The sequence below is a fragment of the Gracilinanus agilis genome, chromosome 1 (assembly GCF_016433145.1).
Source record: "Gracilinanus agilis isolate LMUSP501 chromosome 1, AgileGrace, whole genome shotgun sequence".
In the NCBI taxonomy this organism is placed as follows: domain Eukaryota; kingdom Metazoa; phylum Chordata; class Mammalia; order Didelphimorphia; family Didelphidae; genus Gracilinanus; species Gracilinanus agilis.
Window position 1 is genome coordinate 412063023 of NC_058130.1, and position 27505 is coordinate 412090527.

At 33.8% G+C, this 27505-nt stretch overlaps 1 pseudogene; it reads left to right on the forward strand.

The window, feature by feature from the left end:
• Positions 1 to 387: 387 nt before the first annotated feature.
• The window catches only part of LOC123252308, a 191126-nt pseudogene continuing 164008 nt past the window's right edge, over positions 388 to 27505 (forward strand).

Here is a 27505-nt window from a genome sequence, read left to right on the forward strand (position 1 = left end):
GGTATGACTGAAATAACATCTCTAATGAATATAAAGTGGAAGTGATGAATAGATTTAAGGAATTAGCTCTGGAAGATAGAGTACCTGAATAACTATGGAAAGAGGTTTGCAATATTGTACAAGAGGGAGCAACAAAAAACATTCTAAAGGAAAAGAGCAAGAAAGCAAAATCACTCTCTGATGAGGTTTTACAAATGGCTGAGGAAAGAAGGTAAGTGAAAGACAAAGGAGAAATGGAAAGATACATTACTGACAGCAAACTTCTAGAAAATAGAGTCAAAATGGTTTTCTTATATGAGCGACACAAAGAAATAATGATAAATAATAGAATGGGAAAGACAAATCAAATTAAGAGATATCAAGAGAATATTTCATGCAAAAAAGACCATGATAAATGGCAAGACTTGTAAGGATTTGATAGAAGTAGAAGAGACCAAGAAGAGACGACAAGAACGTATAGAACAACTATACAAGATCACCAATAAAAATCATGATGCTGTGGTTACTGATTTAGATCCAGATCTCCTGGTGAGAAAGTCAAGTGGGCTTTTGATAGCATTGCTAACAATAAGGTTAGTGAAGATGATAGAATTCCTACTAAGCTACTTAAAATCTTAAAAGCTAATGCTATTAAAATGCTGCATTTCATATACAAGCAAGTTTGGAAAACTCAACAATGACCACTGGCTTGGAAAATATTAGTTTGCATCATGATCCTAAATCAGGGTAATGCCACCAATGCTCAAATTACCAAACAATTATGTTCATTTTACACGCCAGCAAAATTATGTTTAAGATTCTGCAAGACTGATTCAGCAGTTTGTGAAACAAGAATTACCAGAAGGAACTAGAGACCAAATTGCTAAAATATGTTGGATTATGGAGAAAGTAAGGCAGTTCCCAGGGTGGGAATTGGAGGGACAACAAACAATAAACAAACCTGCTTCTGTTTCATTGACTACATTAAAGCCTTTGGCTGTGTGGCAAGTTCTAAAAGAGATGAATATCAAATCATTTTACTTGTCTCCTGAAGAACCTGTATGTGGGCCAAGAAGCAATATCTAGAGCAGTACATGGAGCCATCAATTGGTTAAAGATTGGAAAATATACAAGGGAGAAATATCAACATTCTCAGATATGAAGATAAAACTATTCTAAAAACAGAAAGTAAGCAAGAATTGAGAAGCTTCTTGATGAGCATTAAAGAAGAGAGTGAAAAAGCAGTCTCAAATTTCAACATAAAAAGAAATCTTGGCAAGTGGTACCATCATTTCATAGCAAATGGAAGGAGAAAAAATGTGGAAGCAATGTCAGATTTTATATTGTTTGGTTCAAAGGTCACTGAAGATGATGACTGTAAACAGGAAATTTAAAGACACTGACTTCTTCCAAGGGAAACTATGGCAAATCTTGAAAACTTACTAAAAAGCAGAGACCTTCGTTTGCCAAAAAAGTGCCATATAGTCAAAGTGATGTTTTGGGGTAGTTTTTTTACATATGTTATCATATAATACATATTTCCATGTTCATGATGTTATGAAACAAGGCATATATTGCTTACAGTAGAGAAAAATTTATGGAGGAAATAAAGTGAAGCATGGTATGTTTCAATCTGCATTTGGACTCTATTTCTTCTCTGGCAGTGAATAGTCTTTTTCATCATGAATCCCTTGGAGTTGTGCTAGATTCTTTGCTTGTTGCTAATAGTTAAATAACTTAAAATTGAGCATCAAAGATTATTATTGTTACTGTGTATAATGTTCTGTTGGTTCTGCTCACTTCACTTTGAATCACTTCATATAAGTTTTCCCAAGTTAACTTAGGTGTGTGTGATTATCTTATTTGTCATTTCTTAAGATACAATAATATATTACAAGCATATACCACATCTTGTTCAGCCATTATTCGATTAATGAACAGCCCTTCAATTTCTAATTCTTTTCCTCTACCAAAAAGAACTTCCATAAATATTTCTTTTCTACCACAAAAGAAATTCCATAAATATTTCTTTTCTAAACCAAAAGGAAATTCCACAAATGTTTTTGTATAGGTAGGTTCTTTCTGTTTATCTTTAATATCTTTCCAATACAGACTTAGTACTTATATTTCTGGGTTAGGGGGTATACACAGTTTGATGACCCTTTGAAAAGGTTTCAGGTTGTTCTCCAGAATGGCTATATGCATTCACAGCTCCATCAACAGTGTATTAGTGTCCCAATATTTCAACATCCCTCCATCATTTATCATTTTCCTTTGCTTGTCATGTTTATCAGTCTGATGGATATGATGGGGTACCTCAGACTGGTCTTAATTTGCATTTCTCTAATAGCCATTTGGAGCATTTTTTATATGGATAAATTTTTTTTTTTAATTTTCTTCATCTAAGAATTGCTGGTACATATCCTTTGACCATTTGTCAACTGAGGAATGCTTTGCATTCTTACAAATTTGACTCAGTTCTCTATATATTTGAGAAATGAAGCCTTTCTCAGAAATGATTTCTACAATGTTTATTTTTTGCCAGTTAGTTGTTTGCCTTTTTGTCATGGTTACATTGATTTTGCTTGTGTCAAAACTTTTTTTTTTATTTTAATGTAGTCAAAGTTATGTATTTTACATCTCATAACATTCTCTGTCTTATTTTGACCAAAATTCTCCTCATCCATAAGTCAGGCAGGTAGACTATTTTGTGTTCCCTTAATTTGTTTATGGTGTTACCTTTTATATCTAAATCATGTATACATTTTGACATTACCTGGGTATATGGCATGAGGTGTTACCTATGTCTAACTTCTGCCATACTGTTTTTTTAGATTTCCAGGAGTCTTTGTTAATTAGTTAATATTTCTTCCTGAAGACTAGATCTTTGCATTTCTCAAACACTAGATTGCTATGGTGATTTATGGTATATGAAGTGCCTAATGTATTCAACTGGTCCATTATTCTATTTTTTAGCCAGTACCAGATTACTTTTATGGTTGCCACACTAAAATACAGTTTGATATCTGGTACTACTAAACCACCATGCTAGATCTTCTCCTCTTCCAGAAGAATGTTGTTATTCTTTTTTCTTGCTCTATGAAATAATTTTTGGGTATTTTGATTGGTATGGTCCTGAATAAGTGAATTAATTTAGGTAGAATTTTCATTTTTTAATTGGCTTGGTCTCACATAAGCATTTAATATTAATTTTTCCCAAAACTTAGACTTTATTTGTGTAAAGTGTTTCATACCCTTGATTATATAGTTCCTTAAAAGCTATTTCTTTTAGTAGCAACATATGAGAGTGAAATTTGGACTATAAGGAAAGTAAGTGCTACAGAATTAAACTTTAAAACTGTGGGGCTGGAGAAAAATATTGAGAATCCTTTGGAGAGAAGAAGATTAAATTGGTCAATTCTTTTTTTTTCATTTTTTAAAATTTAGAATATTTTTCCATGGTTACATGATTCATGATTTGTCCCACCCCTCTTCCCTCACTGCTTCTCACCCTGGCAAGAAATTCCACTGGGTTATACATGCATCATTCTTTAAAACCTATTTCCATGTTATTCATATTTGTAATAGAGTCGCCTTTTAACATCAAAACCTAATCATATCCCACTTGGTCAATTCTTAATGAAATTACTTTAGACTCTTGACAAGAAGGTCAAATACTGAAGTTAAAACAAGTATTATGGCAACACAATGAGAAAATGTTGACTCACTGGAAAAGACCCTCCAAAAATGGTTTCAGAAGGAAGATTCCAAGTAATGCATAGCTAACAGTGGGACTAGTCATAAAGGCCCACATACACAGACCTAACCTCAGGAAAAGGTAGAAGACTATCATTGAACATTAGGAACGAAGATATATATTGTTTCAAATTCCCAGTGATTTGAAACCTGGAATACATAGTAAAGGAAGGTTATGTTTCCTTCCCTGGGAAGAGAAAGATAAGATAAACATAAAAGCAAAGATGTCAGAAAGTTTGGAAGTTGACTAGAGAGAACAAGGAATACAATAGCTATTCCCACTTGTTACAATAGGAGATCATCCTTTAAGTATAATATAAAGCTATTGAAAATTCAGTTCTTTGGGCTTGTCTTTCTTAAAATGGACTTTCCTCCGTGGATGCAGAGCTGAATATGCTGTAAGAAGGAAAAGAAAATAGAATGAAGTCAGAGTAGTACCTTTGGAAAATCAGGATGGCTTTTTCTTTGTTTCTATATATTTTTTCTAGTATGTGTATATGTGTGTATGTGTATTATTTCCTTGAAATATATACACTTTGGTAAGTAAAGCCAACTGTCTGATAACTTGGGCAGAGAATGCCATACAGTTATAGATATTTGAGACAGAAGGTCAGTGGCAGCTGTAACACAGACCATACACTCTGTAGCTTCCTTATGTTTTCAGATGTATCTGTGTTAGCTGACAATAGATCTTGACACAATTCACCCATCATCTTTAAGGCTTAATTTTATAGGAATTCACCAAAAAATTATACAAAAGAAAAGGAGAGGTTAAGGGGAAAGATTCTTTGGTAGAGAAAAATAAAAATATCTCAAAATTTAGCAATTCTCCAGGGGTTTCAGTCTTTTCCTATTTATTCAACTTCAGAATTGAATTCCTAAGGAGAATTGGCCTTAACATTAAAAAAAAAGTTTTATCTTTCAATAGCAAGTGTACTCTAGACAAAACGGTAGAATGAGTTAGCAACCCTCCTAAGACCTGCCAAATTCCCCTCTAAACAATCTGAAACACATCTCAAACAAAATTTCAGATTAATTTTCTGAACCATAGCATCTTTGCAGATGTACACAAGAGATGTTTTTCTTTGGGGTAAGGGAGTTGTGAAGACAGAAGTGCCCTCAGCACAGGATAATAGTTAGGTCTTCCACAAGTGCAAGCTAGCAATGAAACCTCATAATACTATCAGATAGCAGCTAAACTCTGAAACCTAGTACAAACCAGCAGCAAAGCTCCAAATAAACCAGCAGGACAAGAAGTGTAGAATAGTGTCTTATTCAATCCACAAACAGAGCTAAATTCTGTTATACAATTGAAAAATCACAAAATAAACTGGTAAAAAAAAATCTAAGTCTAGTTGCTATGGTGACTGGGAGGATCAAGGTACAAACCAACCAGACAATACTGACAAAAAGTTACATATGAAGCAACAAAGAAAATTATGAATTGTCTCAGGCCTAAAAGAGATCTCAGGGAAGATTTTAAAAAGGACTTTGAATATCAAATAAGAAAATTAGAAGAAAAATTGGTGAGGGGATTGGAGTAATGCAAGAAAACCATTAAAGAGTCAACAGGGGCAGTTAAGTGACTCAGTAGATAGAGAGCCAGGCATAGTGATGGGAGATCCTAGGTTTAAATCTGGCCTCAGATACATCCTAGCTCTGTAACCCTGGGCAAGTTATTTAACTCCCATTGCTTATCCCTTACCATATTTCTTCATTGAAACTAATACTTAGCATTCATTCTAAGGTGGAGGGTAAGGATTTTTTTAAAGAATCAACAGCTTGGTAAAACAAACACAAAAAATAGAAAAAGTATCAAAGAAAACAACTCCTTAAAAGTTATGATTTGCAAAATGGAAAAGAAGGTACAAAAATTCACTGAAGAAAACAAGTATTTAAAAAATAAAGCAGGGCAGCTGGGTAGCTCAGTGGAGTGAGAGTCAGGCCTAGAGACGGGAGGTCCTAGGTTCAAACCCGGCCTCAGCCACTTCCCAGCTGTGTGACCCTGGGCAAGTCACTTGACCCCCATTGCCCACCCTTACCAATCTTCCACCTATGATATAACAATACACCGAAGTACAAGGGTTTAAAAAAAATAAAGCAAACAAAATGGAAAGGTAATATATACATTCACTGAAGAAAATAATACTTTTAAAATAGAATTAGGTAAGTATAATTTAATAATTCCCTGAGGCTTAAAGAAACAAAACAAAATTAAAAGAATGAAAAAAAATAAATGTGAAATTTCTCATTGAAAAATAACTGACTTAGAAAATAGTTTGCTTGGAGATAACTTAAGAATTACTATATAGCCTGAAAATCATGAGAAAAAAAAATAACTTGGACCTTATACTTCAAGAAATTATAAAGGAAAACTGCCCTAAAATCCCAGAATAAGTGGGAAAAATAGACATGGAAAGACTACACCAATCACTCCTGAAAGAGATCCCAAAAGGAAAACTCCCAGGAATATTAGAGCCAAATTCCCAGGCTCCGAGACCAAAGAAAAAATACCATAAGCATTCAGAAAGAAACAATTCAAATATCATGGAGGCAAAATTAAGGTTACATAGGATTTAGCAGCTTTCACTTTAAGGATCAGAAGGCTAAGAATATGCTGCTGTAGAAAGCAAATAAGCTAGAATTACAACCAAGAAATATCTACCAAAATAAATTCAATATACTCCTTCAAGAGGAAAAAAAATGGATGTTTAATGAAATTGAGAACTTTTAAGAATCCCTAATGGAAAGACCAAGGCTATATTGAATATGTAACATCCAAACAGAAGTCTCAAGAGTATCAAGAAAAGGTATACAGGAAGGAGAAAACAAAGTATCCAATCAGTTTAAACTTTTAAACTATATATATTCCTATATGAGAATATAATACTTATGAATCTTATAAACTTTACTTTAGGGCAATTAGAAGTAATATACATAGATAGAGGGTATCGGTGTGAATTGACTATAATGAAATGATATCCAAAAAATAAAAGTAAAGGAGAAGAAAGAGGATTCAATTGAGAAAAGAGAGAAATGAGATAGAATGGGGTGAAGAAAATACAACATATCTTATTGAAAAATCAAGTCATCTGAAAAATAAAACCAGGAGAGATCATCTAAGTATTGTTGGACTATCTGAAAGTCATGATCCAAAAAGGGAACTTGAACATCATCTTTTAGGACATTATTAAGGAAATGGAATCTAGGTGGCTCAGGGGACTGAAAACAAGGTATAGAGACAAGAGGTTCTGGTCTAACAGTGTGACCTTGGGCAAGTTGTTCTATTGCATTGCCTTTACTACTTTTCTCCACAGGAACCCATACACAGTATTGATAATAAGACAGAAGGTAAGATTTTTTTTAATTATCAAAGAAAACTCCTCTGATATTCTAGAACAAGAGAGTAAAATAGAAATTGAAAGAATACACTGATTACCTTCTGAAAGAGATCCAAAAAAGATAACTTTTTTGGAATATAATAGGTAAATCCCAGAACACCAAGGCAAAGGAGAAAATATTGCAAGTGGCTAAAAAGTAACAATTCAAATATTGTGGAGCCACAGTCAGAATAACATGAGATTTTGCAGCTTCTACATTAAAGGATCAAATGACTGAGAAGGTAGCTCATGTAACTTCTTTAATAATTTGAATGCAATGATATTTGGTGCATATGGGTTTAGGATTCATATCGTTTCATTGTCTTTGGTGTCTTTTATGAAAATGTTATTTCTTTCCTTATCTCCTTTGTTTAGAACAATTTTTACTTTTCATTAGTCTGAGGTAATTTCATAAATTTCTACTTTTTAAATGTTGTTTGAAACATAAAAGATTTTGCTTAGTCCCTTATTTTTACTCAGTATATGTTGTTTGCTTTCAATGTTTCCTTTAGAGAGCATACTATGGGATTTTTGACTTTTAACACATGCAGTGAGATGTGTCCATCTTGCTTTCAATTGTTATAAGGCACTTTATTTTTTATTTCTGTGTTTTGGGAGGATTTGGGTGAGGTAAGTGTCCCTAATTCCACCATTGTAGTTCCCATCATGTAGCGCTTCTAGTCGCCTTCTCTATTAATTAGGGAGAATAATATCTGTAGGTAATTATCTCAACAGTTTATTGTTAGGTTTAAATGAGATAATGAATGTAAAGTGCTTTGCAAAGTTGAAAGTATTACATGAATGTCAGTTATTATTAGCATGACATTTTCTAAGGAATCAACTTAATATAAAGTAGAATATGATCCATATATCAAGTTGGGACTGGGAGGAAGAAAATATTTAGGGCACAGAAGATGTAAAGTGTTTAACTTCCCTACTATCAAATAACATAGTCTTTGTCATTTTGTGGTATAAAGAGACATTTGTAGCAAGAGTAACAGACCACTGAAACCCATTGAATGTGAAAAGGCTTAAAAGGCCTATATATAACTAATAGGTGACTTTATGTAAAGATGAATTTCCTAACAATTAAATCTGATCCAAAATAAACTGTAATGGTATAGAAAGGAGCCCAATCCAAACAACTGAGAATGGTCGAGAAAAGTTAGCTATCTTTCTAGATTACTGTTCTATTATTTTATATTCTGTCATGCTTGGATTTGCTAACTCCACTCTTCTCTATTATTTGTAAACCACTGAATTCCTGGATCTCAGTGATAAACATTATTCTGTGTAAACATCCCCACCTCCCTTGTCCAATTCTTTATTTCACAAATAGCCATCTCAAATATTAACCAGTCTCCACCTATTTCTAATACAAACTTTAATCTACACCATACACTTCTTCTCTTCCTTCATCCCTTGTAACAAATAAATTAACATATCTTAGCATTTTTTTCTATACAACATCTCTAACATCTGTCCCCTTCTCACTACTTAATCAAATTCTAATTATTTTAGTGGATTAACTCTAATTTGCCTCCTTGCCTCAAGTCTCTTCTCATTCCAAACTATAGTCATGACACATATCTGTAAATGTGACTTTCCTTAAGTACAGATATGACCATGTTACATATCAATTCAATGAACTTCAATGTCTCTCTATAGTATATTTAAAAATTGCTCTCTTGTGCTTTATGGCCAAATCTAGCCCCAACAACCTTCTCAGCTTCAAATGAATTACTCTATTTTTCTATACTTGACAATCTATGCAAAATGGCCTTCTTACCATAACTAAAAAATAGCCATGTATTCCCCATCTGTGTTCCGTTATACCTGTTTATTCTTAATATAACTACCACCTAATACATTTATTTGGATATGTTGAGTATTTAATAAATACCAGCTAATTGACTGAGTTAATGATACCAAGCTGCTCTGAGCCATAATTCATCATTTTAGCACAAGTATTCTTCTAATGATGCTGTACATCTTCCTGTGCCTTCTGTTTATTAATCTTAGTTCTAGCCTTCTGAACCAAACAGAATATATCAAATCCCTTTTTAACATGACAAGGATTTAAAATTGTAGGTATTCCAAATGTCAATAGAGTAACATGGTGAATACCTATTTCACCTTTTTAATAATGACTTACAGGCAAGTTGCAATGTGGAAAATGTTGTTCTGGAAATCTATTATTGGAAAATATAGTGGACTGATCATGATGAAGCAAAATCTAAGAATAAAAGCTAGATAGACCAAGGAATATTAAAAGATCTAGGTGAAAACTTTTAGTATATTAGGTAGAATATAAAATTCCTAGAGCACTACTTATTTTTTATTTGTATATAAACACTTAATTTAGAAGCTTGCAAAATTGTAGGTCAGTCAATGAATTTTTTATTATATGCCTTCTATGTGTTGGGAACTATGCTAACCTCTGGAGATATGAAGAAAGGAAATAACAATGGTCCCTGATCTCAGGCAACTGACATTCGAATGGGAGGAACAGAATTCACAATTAAATCTAGAATAGTTCTTTCTCAAAAGACAAGGAGGGCAAGAAAGAGAGGAAGGCAAAAGACAATTTCTATTTATCTCTATGTGTGTGTAGAGAGAGACAGAGGGGGAGAGGAAGAGAGAGAGAGAGAGAGAGATAGGTAGAGAGAAACGGACAGACAGACAAACACAGAGACAGAGAGACAGGGAGGGACAGAGAGACAGGGAGAGACAGAGAGAACAGAAGATCAATAGAGGTGAGGTTAAAATTAAGTGGAATCAGGAATGGCTTTTGGAAGAAGGAGGGATTTTCTCTGGAATTTGAAGGAAGTCTGGAGGCAGAGATGAGGGTGGAAGACAACTTTATGAATACTTATTGATTGAGTAAAACTTGTGTGGATATATCTGTGGGAGGGAGTATGAGTGGGGAATACTCTCACAGTGAGAGTATTCTCATATCTCACTAATAGGCACAAATGGGAAATAATCATAAATCTCAAAAACTTGGAACTTGATTAAATAAGCTTTAAATGCCAAGTTAAGCATCTGTATTTCCTTCTAGAATCTTAAGAAAATAGCCTTTAGAGGTAAAAAGGATATTAGAGAACACATCACTTTATCTCTCTAAGCCTCAGTTTCTTCCTCTGTAAAATAAAGGTTTGAAACAAAGTGGCATCCAAGTTTCCTTCTGCATATAAATTATTTTATGATAATATTGTCCAAGTGTCCTTAAAAGATGCTCAGTGGATAGATTTCAGTGATTCTATCAACATGGATGGGAAAAATGTCTTTCCTTTCATTAACCTTTTACCATAAATTTAACACTTCCAACAATAAATTTCTTATTCTGAGGAAGGGTCCACAAGCTTCTCCAGACTGCCAGTGGGATCCAGGACCCAAAAATGTATATAGAGAGGAAATATAAATCCACTGTAGTTAGATTACTTTCCCAAGATTTCACCAATACTAAAGTATGACAAGTATAGATTCATTTCTCATCACTAGGAATTTTTACCTGAGGATGAAAAGTTTAATTTCACAATTGGAGATCAAATTTAAGGTGCTAGTTTCCCTGAGAGAGAAAATAGAGCAGCTTTAATTCACATTAAGTTAAGAATGTTTTTTTTTTTCAAAATACAGAAAGGACACACAAGAGAGGAAGTAAGAAGGAAGTAGGTTGTTAATGGCATGGAATTTCTATGGAATGAGTTCTTGATGAGAAGAGTGTTATATAACAGGAAAGTGGACATAAAAATGGAGGTTAAGTGTACTGAAAACAAAACTCCAAATTATACTTTTTTCAGACTAGGTTTATTCTTATTTTGATGGTTTAAGTGATAAAAAATTTTAATGATACGAATTTCAAGCTAATAAGAGGAGTGTATTACAATGAAAAGATAGTTAGCTTTTAAGTTAGAAAACTTGGGCTTCAGGCCTCCCTCTACTACTACTAGATATCTATTTGTGAGTTTCAGCATGCCACTTAGCCTCAATGCCCTCAACTTCATTGTAAAATTAGGAATTTAGATGACTTGATGTCCATACTTCTTTACATCTCTAAATCTGTGAACCATTCCATATTATGATTATGAACATATCTAAGATTGCATGGATCTTTAGGATGCTGTCAAAATTGCAACATAAAAGCAGGTATAATATTTGGGAAAAATACAGCATAAATTTTAAATTTGGCATTGACACAATGAAGTGACTTAGGGATCTCTATACTTTGTAATCTTGATTTAAAAAAATATTATAGTCTTTTCAACCCTGAGAACTTTAATCTGAAAAAAGAAACATTTCAAAATGCAACTTCATGGACATCAGGGCCAAAGAGATTAAAAACAATGTTAGAGACTTATTTTGTCTATCAAAGGACATATGACAAATGATGGGCACCTGCCCACAGCTTTGAAGTAGAAAGGAAGATTTGTGTGAAGCTGGTGAATTGTAAGCAGGAGGAGACTAGGTAGGAAGTACTTGGCTTGGATTTCAGCTAGACAAGAGTGATTTAGCTAATATAGGTTGAACCAGAAAGATCCAAAATGATAAATATAATTCAGAGGATGAGAAAAGTATGTTTGGTCCAAGTAGAGAAGATGTTGAAGCCAAGGAATTCAGCTAAGGTTGGAACAGTAAAATAGTTCTCAGCAGACACTGTATAGAATTCAAGAAAACAGAGGTTCAGTAGTGAGGTGAGATAAGTATGGTATACTAACAATAAATTTGACAATAGGATTCACATAAAGGTAATGAGTTCTCTCTCACTTGAAGTTTTCGAGCAGTCCAGATAAGTTCTTATCTAGGATGCCATACAAGAGTTTCTTTTCAGGTATGCTTTGAACTATTTCAGGAGTTCATAACCTGTGGTCTGTGAACTTAAAAAAGGAGAATTATTCCAATATAATTAGTTTCCTTTGTAATAATATAAATAGTTGATAATAGCTAGCATTTATTTTGAGTATTTTGACATTTGTAAATTTCTCTATACACACACATATATATAAATAAATACATATGTAATTTTATTTTCACAACAACACTATGAGGTAGTTGCTATTGTTATAACCATTTTACATATATAGAAAATGAGGGTAAAAGAGGTCAAGTGACTTGATCAAGTCTACACAACTAGGAAGTATCAAACTGGATTTGAACTCAGGTTTTCCTGACTTCAAATCATACATTCTATCCATTGTGTCACTTAGTTGGCTCTGATCTAAAGATGTTTATAATCTTATATATTTTATTTAATGAATTGAAAGGCATTAATCTAAGAAAGGACTTATAAGATTGAGGTTTATGATATAAAAAGGCTATGAAACCCTGAATTAAATAATCTCTGAGATCTTCCTACTCTGTGATTCCATAATCCTAGGCCAAATGATATTTGCTCCTTAACCTGTGTCAGAAAAGGCATATTCATGTGTAGATTCCTCCTTGTTATAACAGAGAAAAGGACTAGATCTTCTTAGAAATTTTTTATAATCTAATTGAAAATTGGATGGAGCTGGAGTAGATGTTAAGAAAGGTCAGTAATTTTAAATAACACATAGATATTTAGGGTCAAAGGAAAATGTCCATAATAATTCTGCACCACTGCGAATAACCATGGATTTGGAGAGGAACTGAGAGATAATCAGCATTGAGGAATTTGCTGGAATTTAGTTCTCTGGGAGGTTAATGATTGAAGTCAATATTTATATAGAGTCTAGTAGCCACTTGAAGAATAATAAAATGGTCCATTTCCCTTCAATCTTTACCTCCACTCACTTCTCCAAAAGTTTTCAATGGTCCCTACATTCCCTCCCTTAAATATACATTTGTAAGTAAATAAATTTTGGGTCTGAGAATTCACTAATATTTCTATCCATTTTTTTCTTAGATTAGACCCACAAATTCATTGGGCTCTGGAACACTCTGTATTGGAAATTATTCAGTAATTCTCTAAAAATTATAGTCTTAGGGAATTCCTTGAATCACTGGGAAATTAAATGATATTTGCAGGGTCCCAGATCCAACAGAACTCAGAAACAAGATTCGAACCTACATCCTGACTTTATTTGTACTCTCACATTTATCTCTATTATCAATCATACTTATTTAACAGTGATTAGATATCAATTTAGTGTCAATTAAATTCCACAACATTTATGAGAAACTTACCACTATATAGTAGTATTTGTAGCATCTAGGTAGCTCAGTGGATAAAGCACTGAGCCTGGAGTCAAGAAGACCTAACTTCAAATTTAGCCTCAGACACTTACTAGCTGTGTTATCTGACACAAAGCACAGCCCTGTTTGGCTCAGTATCCTCATCTGTAAAATGATCTGGAAACCACTCCAATGCATTTGCTGAGAAAACCTTAAAAAAGGTGACAGAAAGTTGAATAGGACTGAAAAACAACAATGTGTACTGTACCTTACCTACTATGTTTGGCATTGTTGCAAAGATAATGCCAAAAAACACCTGTTGTCAAACAACTTGTACTTTGGAGTTGGGGGCTGGAAAGACAACATATACACAAATAAATAAATGTAAGATAATTTGGTGAGAGAGAGAGAACATTAAAAGCTAGAGGGATCAGGAAAGAGTCCCCTTGGAAGTTGACATGGAAGTTAGTCACTGAAAAGAGCTAAGGCTTCTGAGAATCAAAGTTTTGGGAGGAACCCATTCTAGGCACGCTTAGACTACCTATGCAAAGGAAAAGAGACAGAAAATTGAGTACCTGGTTCAGGAAGCTTCAGAGTTCACATAGCCAAGTCTAGCCAGTTATTTAGAAATGCCCTTGGGGCAGAAGATAGATAAAATTAGATGGTGAAGAGAAGAAGGGAAAGGCATTAAGAAGGAGATGGATGCTGCCCTGAAATGGCAGACTCATGTTGGGCTCTGTATTGGAAGTGCAAAATAGACATGGGGCATCTGGAATTGGAGTGGTTTATTAATAGGAAAAAGGAGAACAGTTAAAGAGACAAAAGGACTCAGAAATCAAATTTTGCCTACATCCTAATTTTACTTCTTTGTGAATGCATGATTCCTACAAGGCAACAAATCTTTTTCAACCAGATGGGCCCCAATAATATGTTAAATTATTCAAAGGAAGGTATTGCATATACTTTCCATCATGTGCTATTATTCCTGCTACACAAGTTAAGAGATCTACTTTTGCAAATATCATGAGATCTACTTTTGCAAATATCATGGAGAAAAAACTTTACAAACTTACACAGAGACTTGAGTTGTTTTATCCCCTGACTTCAAGATCAGCAGAGGGAGGATTCTTTCTGACTCCTTGATTCCATCAACAATAGCAGGGAGATCTTAAGGAATAACATAATTCTGGTTCTCATCTTAACGTTTAATATATGCTTAAAATCACTTTGCTTATCTCTTCAATGAGATTAGCCTCCTATGGACGGTGTGACATTAATAAATTAGTTATAGTACCTTCCTCACTGCCTCTCCGACTCCCTTCCCCCAACCACTATTATTCCAGACTAACAGCAGGTACTCAGTAAATTTTAGCTGTCTTGAAGTGAATTGAATTGTTTAATTTCTGAATTTCTTCAGAGACCATCTACCTGAATTTTGACAGTAGCTTACTCAACACTTCATTGGGCCCCAAGAGTAAGATTAATCAAAATATGATGAGAGGATAACACTGTGGTAGGTCCTACCCTACTATATGGCTGCCATCCAAGGATGATCCATCTTTTCTTTAGCATAGGTAGAAGGGAGAAGGGACCTCTTGAGGATTTTCTAATCGAGTTAAAATTGCTTGGGGCCACTAACCTGTCCTGCTCATAGAACATGTCATTTGATAACGTAGTCAATACACCAAGTCAGCAAAGTAGCTGTGTAGAGACATCAAGATTCCAAGACTGAAGACTAGAGAGTATTACCAAAATAGCTACAGTAGCAAGCCAGCAATTCCCTCTACTGTGGGGAACAATTAAGCAGGAATGACAATCCACTCTGCAGAGGATAGCAGATTGCCGATCACAGCAGTTTGCCCTGTAGTTTTCCCATCTATCAGCAGGGAATGCATTGCATATTAAAGCACTTTGAGTTTAAGTTTTCTCATCTATCAGGCAACCTCACTAGCCTGGATGGAGAGGAAAAAAACAATCATGAATTGCTGAGTCATAAAAATCCAACAGATCTGAGGTTTGTTTATAAGCAAGCAATTAACTACTTTTTTTTGGTTGTTTGTTTCCTTTCATAAAAAGGTCCCTGATCTTTAGAAGGGATGAGAACATAATTAAAAGTGCAATTAGTTGCTAGGTAATCAAGAGCAGTAAGAAGAATGGAGAGGAGCAGGGAAGAAGCTATTTCATCAAATCAGGTTGTGAAAGAATTAAAGTGCAGGTAGAAAGAGACTAAAAATAAAAAAAGTACACAGAATCCTCCCTGTTCCTCATGGCTAGAATCTCATATAGATCACATATATTTAAAAAAAAAGGCATATGCAAATTAACTGAACACTTATGAAACACTAAACCAAAAATACATAGCATGAATATTGCATATATTTGTATTCATGAAAGAGTCTTATTAAAATATTTCATCTATTATTATACATGAAAAATATATAGTACATTGATAATGTACAAAATATGTAGATAGCATTCAAAATAGGTGTGTGAGAGTGTGTGTGTGTGTGTACTGAAATGAATAAGGTAGTAGTAAATTCTAGTTATGAAGGATTTGTGGTCAAGTAAAAGGAACATTGAATTTTGCCCTGGATTCAAATTAAACCTCAGCCACTTAGCAACTACATGATTTCAAGATGTGTCATTTCCATAACTAATATCTTCATCTGAAAAATTGTAAAACTCCCAGCATTATATTCATGGCATCATCTATAAAGTTAATTCTATTACTCTGAACCACATTTGTTGTCTAGACCCCAGAGCATAGCTGAATACCACTCATTGGATGCAGAAGTAACTCCCAAAAGTTAGAATTGCAATGCTCTTTCTCTCAAGGATTTCCATCCTGTGTGTTCTCTATTGATTATCAGCCAACCCATCTTAATTAGCTTTTAAAAGAGATATCTGCTTAGTAAATAAGCAGATGTAAAAAATTTTATTTGTTATAGCAAATATATTACTAAGCAGATATAACAAATTGTCAAAGAAATTTCACCAAATCAGAGAAATACTTCATAGGACCATTGTGAAGATTTACATATACATACACATATATAAAATATATTCATATACATAATATGTTTATGTATTTATATATGGATATTTGACATTTTAAATAATACTCTGTAGCTTGTTTAGCATTTTATATATTCATCCATAGCTGAATCAAGGATCTATTATTTCCTTGTTCTGGAATTTGCATCAATCAATGGAGCTCACAAGTCATTTCTAAATTTCTAAATTGTAGGTCTTACATAAGTGACTGAGGCACAGAGTTATGAAATAATATGCCCACAGTCACAAAACCAGTATCTGAAGCAAAGTTTCTTTGCATCTTTTCCTGACTACACAGCTAATATACCACCACCCATGGCTCGTGTCACTATCTATATCATCTATATAATCTTTCTATATCTACAGCTAGAAAAAATACATTTTAAAAAGGGTAATGTTGTTTATCACAGCATATGTGCATATACAAATGGAACGTGTTCTATTACTTCTATGAAAACTAGATAGGAAAATGTCAAATCTTGACACAATTGCTACATTTACCTACCCTCCTTTACAATGTTTACCATATTCAGATTCCTGAGGAATGCAACCCAAGAGAAATTCAGGCCAAATGCACAGTCTATAATGACAGATAAATCATCTTTATTAAATGTCTCTCTCTTCTCTAATTCTGGGGAACTATAGAACTGGTTATGAATAATCTAAAAGAAAGACTGGAGAGTATCTATCTATTTTTATCCAAGATATAATCTTTAGAGGAAGTTTTATTGATGTTTATTTTTATATAATAAATATTTACTAATAATCCCCCATTCTGTGAGAGTTCTTTAGTAACAAAAGAAAACAACTAAATAAAAATACAGTGACTTGATCTGAACATGTGACAGTATATGAAACATTCTACATCTGTAGCACCTTCTACATATTTTTCTTTATTTCTTCAATTAATAGAAATCTATTTACTTTCTCTTCTATTGTCTACCTCTTTGGAAGAAAAAAGCAAAGCAAACAAATTCCTCATAATAAATATACATACTTAATCAAAATAAATCCCCTCAATGAGAGAATATATAAATACACTAACATAGAAATCAGTATAGTTATATATATGTATATATACATTTACATATTACATGTATGTATATGTTAAATAACTGTAGGTTTTTGAAGGTTTTATCAATCAAAAACAAAAAAAATTTATGTCAAGTCCCCCCAAAATCAAATGACTCTAATGGTCCTGTTAATGATTATAGGATTATAAGTGGACCATATACTGAGAACAGGAAGGAAATTTTGAAGTCATATATTTCAACACCTGTGTTTTATAAAAGAAAAATATACAGTTGACAGAAGTTAAATGACTTGCCCAAGGCACATGTGTTGTAAATAACAAAATTTGGATTTTAGCCTCAATCTTTTGACCTAAAATCTAGCATTCATTCCTCTGAACCATATTCTGGGTCTGGTGTCTAAGGGCCACTCATTTTATATTGAAGCATCCCTTCACTGGTGCAGATACAGGGTAATTTTTTTTTTTTTTTTTGTCCAAAACTATCCTTTAGAAGTGATTCCCAAAGTGGGCACTACTGCCCCCTGGTGGGTGTTACAGCAATCCAGGGAAGCAGTGATGGCCACAGGTGCATTTATCTTTCCTATTAATTGCTATTAAAATTTAAAAACAAATTAATTTCCAGGGGGCTAAGTAATATTTTTTTCTGGAAAGGGGGCAGTAAGCCAAAAAAGTTTGGGAACCACGGCTTTAGAACCTTCTACTAATTTATAAATTATTTTAGTTATGACTTACTTTGATGTAGGTACTATTGACAATGCATAACATTATTTATCCTTGAAATATTAAATCATAAACCTTATGATATCTATGCTAGGAAGTATATGACTGTCACATAATTGAGGGCTATTCTATAATCTACCAAATAAATTCTGTTAAAGACTCTTTAGCAGCTACCTGAAGTTTACCAAGTAGATTTCCAACTCTTTTTTATGACATTTAAGGGCATCTATAATTTTGTGCTACTTTGCTTCTTCAATTTTGATTTTATTATACATTTACTACTATCCACCTATTCTATGACCCTGACAATCTATACTACTTGCTGTCACCTATATATATTCTGAACTTTCCCACTTATGTGCATTTAATTATTCTGCTCCCCTTGCATCGCTTAAGCTACCTGTTAATTTTTGACTCATTTAAGGCAAAATTCAAATGCAACATAATTCTCCAAGCTTTAATATTAGTGATCATAGCATTTAAATGTACTTTGTGGTTTGCTGAATGCTTTATAAATATTATCTCAATTTGATTATACCTTTCTTATTCATTTATTCTTATTGATCATGTACTATTTGTCCTGTAGTTGTAGGGCTTAAGGAGAAATTTACCCGTTTCATGACCTGAAGGGTACTAGAGACTCCTAATTGTTATACAGAAAATGCTACCCTCATCAGTGTATCACAGTACCTGAAATATGTCACCATTGTGAAATTCTCTCTTAGGCCCCTCTCTAACTGTAGTATATAAACAGACCATACCTAACAACTTCAGGATCAATGACAAGTAGACTGCTTATACATCACACAGATCTATCTATACTACTAGAGGGTTGCTCACTGCTTCCTTTGTCACTAAGTAGCTTCATCTTTCATTCTTTTCGAAGCTGTGATTAGTGAGCTAAGTTTGTTCTAAAAATGGTTTATTTTATCTCTTATAGAGTCTGCATCTTTCAGTACCAGGTCCTTTACTAGGAAACTGCCTGTGTATCAGATTGTTAAGAGTTATAAATTATTGGGATTTGCTTCCCCCATGTTTATTTATCTCCTGCTCCACATACAACTTGCTCTCTTTTGGAAAGATGCCTGTGATAACTGAAGTAATAATATGGATAAATTTCTTCTCTGGAATAATGTTCCTTACTGTCCCTTACAACTTAGTTGTCAACTACTAGTGTTCTTTTTGCTCAGATCTTATTGTAAATCCCAACTCTCTTTAGCCCAACTATCTATCCTACTGGCATTCTGACTTCTCTTGCCTGCTAATTATTCCCTAGCTCTCATCTTGCAACTTGCCTCATCAGATTCCTAAACTACTTTTTCTTTTCTGACTTCTTAAAATTGTATTCGCTTCTAAGATTTCTTGCCTTAACTCCTTACTTATTTTGCTAATTTATCTGTGAGAAGTTACATATAGATAAGTATAAATAAAATTCTCAGTTAAATTTTAAATCCACCTAAACTTAGGAAGAGACTGAAAGCACATTTTAATAGACAGAAGGCTAACTTTAGCATTAGGATAAGCAGGAAATTAAATTATTACATTTAATATCTAATTGATATTTGACCATGAATTATCCACTTATTCTCTGGATATCTCCAGAGAAATCTCAACTATAGGAAAGTTGTTTTTAATAAGAAAAAAATTGGAAAATAATGGTTCCATAATAGCTGAGAGAGTTTCCAAAATGCATTTGGATCACAACCAATATATTCAGTAAAGAAGTAGAAAAAAGAGGAAGAAGAAGGAGAAGGAGAAGGAGGAGGAGGAGGAGGAGGAGGAGGAGGAAGAGGAGGAAGAGGTGAGGCAAGAGGAGAAAGAGTTTCTTCTGTTATATATGTTAAATGTATAACACTCTTCCAAACTAAGCCTAAATATCTGCAATAGATCTATTTATGACAAATACTTTCTTTCTCTCTGAATCTTTCAAAGTTATGTACATCACTATGAAGGCTGATAAACTTCTTGGTAAACTAAATTCCACTGAATACTGACAATTTTGCTAGAGGAGAAAAGGTACGTAATAAGCAAACAGAAGAAAATAATAAGAGTATTCCACTGGCTATCAGGAAAGACCCTAAAGAAAAAGGAAGATTGCAACTTTGTTTGTCTTGATCACCTAAAGAATTTGACCCTTCCGAAGAGAGCAAGGAGAGAGAGCCTCCTCAGAAGACTTATCTATCATTAAAGTACTCACTATTTTCTATATAGTCACGTTACATGACAATATTCCAATCAATTGTAAATTTTCAGTCCACTCCTCATCAATCCTAATCATTGAAAACAGTAGCATACTGTTCCCCGCCCCAATTTTTATATAAGATTGATTAAAGGTCCAATGGAGATTTTTTTCCTCTTTTTTTCTCTCATGATAATTTTAGAGCAAGAAGTCCTAGCTGAGGAATAATAAAAAGGTTCCTCCTTCATTCAGTCATATTAAGACGCACTGTCCAAGTTGTACCTGAGCTGGGCATAGAAAGATTATCATCTCCTCTATGTACCATTTAAACACCTAGAAAGTAATAAGCTACCAAGTGGGTAATATGCTTTGTCAAAGATATATTCAGTCCGTCTTCCTACATCTTTCTCTGTTCTGTTCAGGCTGATCTTGGAATAATTATGGTGCATGCTCTATTCTATCATTGCTTAATGCTAACACCTTAATGAGAATCCCTTTCCCTAGACTGGATCAATTTCAAATTCCCCCTCCACATAGCTTTCCCTGATTACTCCACTCAAAATGATGTCTCTCCTCCCTCTGCTGATACAGAATAGCCATAAGGACACTACATTACATGCTGTCTTGTCTTTTCTGTTTGTTCTATCAATGTCTCTCCACCAAATCTTCCCAACAAGATAGTGATTTCATTGAGAACAGAAAACAGACATACTTTGCAGTTCTGGTTTGTCTCATGAACTTCTTTGAATCTCTAGAAGCCTGTGACTAGTGTTACATTTGAAGTACTTGATAAATACCTGTTGATTGATGGTCAGTTGAATGTGCCTTCTCTAAATTTCCATAAGTCCTTGAATTTTAATGCCTAAGTAAACACAAATCAATAAGAATCTGATTAGGATGATTAAAGAAGTCTATTCTAAATTTCTTCTTAGTTATACCCTCAGTACATAAGGAGTGGCATATCAGTGTTCTACGAGAAAAATGTCTTTTTCACATCCTTTCTGCAGTTCTCAAAATGTCTTCTCTACTGATTAGATTCATGTTGGTGAACTTATAGCATACGTGCCAGAGGGGCTGCTTCCCTTGCCCTCTCCATGCATGTCTGAGGACATTCATCACTTCCTCCACCCCTCTGCCCAAGCAGCTCAGTGGGATCACTTTCTCCCTCCCTGTCTGGGGTAAGGCTGGGGGCTCACATGTGGCCTGAAGGTGCATTTTGGACACAGTATCTAAAAGATTTGCCATCACTGGATTAGATTAGTTGTAATGCTATAAAACTGATACAAGCAATGATAATTTCATTCTTCTGTCCGTCTTCATATACTCTCAATTCTTTAATCAAAGGTCAGGTAATTTTTCTTCTTTTTCATGGGCCAGAAATCATAATTCCACATAAATCATTAGTTCTTGATAATATAGCTGATCATACTTTCATATAGCTCCTAAAGTTTGGTATTAGAATCATCAAGCATTCATTTTAGGATCTTTAAGGCTTATGCTTGTTCATATTTGAATTCACAGATCAAGGAAATTCCTGAAGCTTTCTCTACACAAGCACCTCATAATCCATAAGATATTGATTGAAATTGAATTGTAGCATTCCCATCTCTAATTGATTCTGTTAATATTTACTCCTCTATTCCCAGTGAATGGAATCAGCAGAGTGTTGTAAATGCAGTAAAGAAAGCATCTGGGTTCAAATCCTGCCACTGACAAAAGCCACATAAACGCAGACCACTAAATCTCTATGATTCTCAAATTCCTTATCTGTAAAATAATTGAAATAATGCGACAGCATTAACTGACCCTTTAGGTGCCTTATAGCTATAAATTGATTATATTATGATCCTATGATCATTCAACTCTTTACTACTACTACAGAGTGACAATTTAAGCTGTCTCTTAATGTTAAGGATGGTTTTTATAGTCGGTATTGAGTAGAAAGGGAGATGAAAACAAAAGAACCCGAAATATGTGAGAGTACTGGATAGAAACAAGAAACAGAAAGGAATACTGAGAATGCAAAAAAAAACACAAAACATGAATTTCATAATTCTTCCATAATAAAAAACTAAATGACTTGGCTCTTCTTCCCAATTGCTTGCTGTAAGATAGATTTAAAAATATTTTAATGGAATTTAATAGTCATCAAAAAATCTAATATTTTAAATAAAGAAGCAACAAGAAATAGGATTGAATCAACTGAATTTCTATTAATATACATATACACAACTAATATATAATATATGCAATATATGTGTATATGCATTTATATATGTATATACAAATATTCATATATACATATAGTATATACACATTCAGTATATATACTATATACACATTTAGTATATACACAAATAGTGCATATAGTATATATATATTTAGGAAAAATGTAAGAGAGTTGCTCTATTATTTGTGTCCCTTCTGGACATTTTTTTCTTTTTCTACTATGACTTAAAAATGTTTTACTGATGTTATTTTCCACATATATCACTACCCTATTTCCCTGATCCAAACAGATGTCCTCTCTTGTATAGTCAAGTAAAGAAAATCAACAAATTGGATGCATTTGTGATTACACACCTCACTCTGTACTCTTGTCCCAACATTTCTTTGTCAAGAAGTGGGAGGTATATATTTTATCTTGAGACTAAAAATAATGTTAAGGGAAATGACTGATACACAGCATATCAGACAGTCAATAGTTTCAGGTAAGGACCTGGGAGAAGAATGAGAAGGTGAATAAGTATTTTAACCAGATTCTGATTTAAAAGAACCAAACCATGCATAAAACAGACCAATTATCAACAATACATTTACTAGTAGTTTCTACGTTAGATGAGATACGCTCACTAATTTAATATTGACTTGGCCATATGTAAAGTACTGGACCAGGCACTCAAATGTATAGACAATTATACTGGATCAGTTGCTGATATTCTTTAAGGAATATTTTTTAAAGATCCTTCTATTGCAAACTAATAATACCTATGATTTTCTTTAAAATCATCTTTTCTAATGACTTTCCCTCATACAAAAGAAAATCCTCACTCATAAGGAATGTAGAACCTATTGCAATTCAACCTAAATTTATTAATGGGAATTAATAGAAATTGTCTAGGACTAGTTTAACAATAAAAATTAAATGTTGAAGAGAACAACTGTAATTATCAAATACATTGTTTTTTTCTCTTTATTTTTCTAAATCATTCTGCATCACTTAACACAGTAAATTACTACTAATTCCTCCTTGAAAAGTGCCCTTTTTCTAGGTGACAAAAATAAAGAAATGTCTACGGTCCTGAACCTGAAAAGCTAACAGTAGAAGTAGTATTTTGAGTCTAAGAGGAACTGAGGAGCAGGGAGAGGAGAGGATAGATGTTGAATGAAGTGGAATAAAAAAGATTGCATTATATGGCAAATATTGAAAGCTCATTAATTTCTGTTTTGTGCTGGTATAAATAAGATAATTAAGGAAAGTGGGGAAAAAGTAATTTAACTAGTTTTGTTTTTAAAATAGTTTCTTAACTTTTTTGTTGTGTATCTCATCAATAAGTGACTTTAATTGGGGACTCACTCTCTTCATATATGTATATTCATGTAGGAGAAGAGATACTCATGGGATCTTGGATTTTATTGGTATATTGTGAACCAGTGCATTATAGTTTGAATTTTCTGCCGCAGGATCCCAGGATCCATGTATACTGTGGTTTAACTGATTGAAACTCTGGGAATTCTTGACCCTCAGAGGGACCTTTCCATTGAGTCACCAATAGACTTAAATTGTTTGACTTCCTGTCCCTCGTTTTTCATTTCTTAGGAGACAATTCAGTATATATGGCATAATTTCAGTGGTCAGTCACAGAGGTATTAAACATTTGGCTCATAGGCAGCATTGCTATTCAAAACTCCTGAGTGAAACCTGAACCAGATTAAAATAGAATCAGGAAATATTTAACAAAATTAAAAAACAAACAAAACAGAATGTAGATAATGTTTATATGTGGTTTTCTACATCAGTATATGATATGTAAGGATCTTTCTTTATGTTTTAATAGTCCCATTTCTATTTTAGTTTGATATTGATGGTATATGATATTATCGTTTCATCTCAATGATACTGGAACAGCTTCCTATTTGTACCATGATAGATCTGTCCAAAATTATGCATGTATGAATATGTGTATACACATATACACATATACATTCATAAATATGCATATATATTTATGCTATACATATATTACCCTTCTCGTTTCATATTGCCAACAACTTTGCATGTGTTAGAGACTTTTTAAGAGATTTAGTGACATCTACATTCTCATAGTATTCATGAGAGGCAGAAATTGAATTCATATCTTCTTAGGTTACAGGAAAGCTAACAATCTTCTATCTTGTGCTATGATAGAACTTACACAAAATAGAAACTAAAATGGATGAGATAAATATGAAAAAAAATTTATTCCAGAACAAACTGAAAATCACTTTTGAGCAAAGAAGTGGCATCCATACCAGTGCTTTAGGAAGTTAACTTTGGCAATTGTTTAGAGAAGATACATTATCGGAGAAGTAGAGACATGAGTAAATTATTAGAGAATCTGGGAATAATGAGGAGGTTTTTACATAGGTTGGTGGCTATTTGATTAAAGAAAATAAGAAATATGTAAGTGATCCTTTGAAGGTATAAAAGGGGGAGGAATAGATTTGTAAATTCTTATAAATGTGGGGTACTTAAGGCGATGAGTCAAAGATAGGTAGTTTGGGGGCTCATTTGCTTAGAGTAAAAATTTTAGCCCATCAGCACTTATGAAATATGCAAGTAAGATAATGTCATGGAAACTAAGGGAGAAAAAGTGTCCAGAAGAAGGGAGTATTCAATAATCTTAAGGTTTGTAGAGGCCAAATAGGATGATATCTGAAAAAAGATCAATGATTTTTTTGGTCGCAAGATTTGTGGTAATGTTGGAGAGAGTTGATTCAGTTGAGTGGTAGTGTAAGAAGCCAAAATGAAAGTGATTGAAGAGTGGGAGGTGAAGAAATTGAGATAAATATGCAAAAGCAGCAGAAATGGTCTCTATTTCTAATGGAAATAATTGGTAGCATATAAAAGAAATGCATATGAAAGAAAAATTAAAAATTGTTAAAATAAGGAAATTTATATCAGATAATATCCCAATAAAATAGGAAGTCTGAGGAGATAGGGATCTATTTGACCTGGGCTGATTGGGGATGGAAATTTTGAAGAATGTCTTGGAAGAAAGTGCCTCAGATATTGAGTCTGTTTCAGAGGCAATCCTTCTCATTCCTTGTTTAAGTTTAATACTGTCAGAGTTGTCCCCACCAAAAAAAAAAAAAAAAAGATAAGAAAAGACTTTGCCTTGTTCAGCTTATTGAACATTTCGATCTCTTGTGTTTTAGTTTGTTTCATCCTAAGTGAGAGTCTGCACAACATTCCTGGATTTTCTCTGTCCCAGGAACCAGTCAAATCCCAGCTGACACTGAAGGCACAATTACTGTAGATCATTTCTCCAGTGTGGTCTTTAGTCACTTTAGGTGCTGACAGCTGCCTGCCCTTTGTCTCCTCTTCAGCAAATCGTTTGGAGAGAGGTGACTGAAATATTTAGCTACCTGCTTGCAGCTTTACATTTCCTCTCCTCCAGAGTCAAAGGAAATTCTTCTTGGCTCATATGTGTTTGAAAGAAAAATTCAAAACCTCTCTCAGTTATACATGTGTAGTTGACACAATACAAAATAAAGTGGAGCTTTAGCACACTTCTACTTTCTTTTATAACACATATATGCTCTAGGAGTCATTATCTCAACTTCCACTTGGGCAGGTAAGTCAGTTCCCTAGAACTAGGCTCCTGGCCCATATCTCCATGCTACATCTTCAGGTTCTAGGAGGTACCCTTAAGAATCAGAGGCATTCAAAGTCACTTTGAACACCCTCCACTACTATCACTTCTATCTCCAAACCAAGAAACTTATAAAATTTCCCCCTGATTGCTTACTCAAATAGCACAGGTAGAGGTTGAGCTCCTCCTTTGCAGCCTATGGTATGTGCACTGAGTTTTGTTTCAGTAACCAATTAAAAAGTTTTTCTTTATCACTTAGGAAAACAAGACAAGAAATGTTTAGAGAGTAAAAGCACAGGCTCTAAAGTGGAGTGCAATGCCCACCCTTGTGTACCATTATAGATCTCCAGAAGCAGGTTTCCTTAAAGGCTGGTACTAGACAGATTAAACAGTATATAATAAAAATAATTGTTATAATGTAATTTGAATAAAATTAGGAAGTTCTAGTTCTAAAGTGGTCTGATATAAAACATTTTTAAATGTCCTCTTCCTTCCTTCCTTTTTTTATTTTTTACCAGCCATTATCAACTCAGAATTGTGCATGGATCCAGGGCTCTAAGAGAAGAGCAGTGCTTCTCCACTTAAAATATTATGAATGTGATCACTTCTGATATTAACAAGACCTCCAATAGGAAATAACGTTCCAATAAAAATTGCATATGTACATTTACCTTCATTTTATTCCAGATGGATAGAAGCCCTAACCACTCCCTAAACAGGAGACATTATTTGTTGAAATCTATGAAGAGTCAAATCGCTATGCAAGCAGCTATCCCTAGTCTTTAACACTAGCAACAACCCTATTCACATTGAGGCACCTTCTACTCTGATCCCTTGTTCTGCTTATAAGTCATGCCCAATCTCGTATAGGACAAAAGGCCACAACGTGAGGATAGCCTCTAATTCTGGACAGTTACAAAGCTAGACTGCCAAAAGTTTCTGCTTATGCTTTTCTGATCCCTACTTCTTGTCCACTAAGCTACAATTCTTCTTTGGTGGTAGAGACTTGAAGATTCATACCTGATACCATTATGTATGTAATGTCTGTAAATGTCTCAAAGAACCATCTATAGGTACTCATCAGCTTCTGAGTCACAAGAATAGTCTTTCATAAGAACAGAGGGGACCTAGTCAATAGGTAGATGACATAGAGAGATGGATTCTGGATCAATGTAAAGAATAGCAATTGAAGCTAACCACAAGTTGGCCAACAGATAACCTTGGAAAGCAGGAAGTTCCTCACCACTATAGTTCAGGGGGGTTGTAGAAATATAGGATTTTTAGTTAGCAGAGAGCAAGATTGATTTGCAGGGAGACTAATTCCAGAACTCTGAGATACTGGCAAAGTGTCAGTTGAGTCTGACTATTTTCCCTGTATGAAGAGAGTTGGGACTCT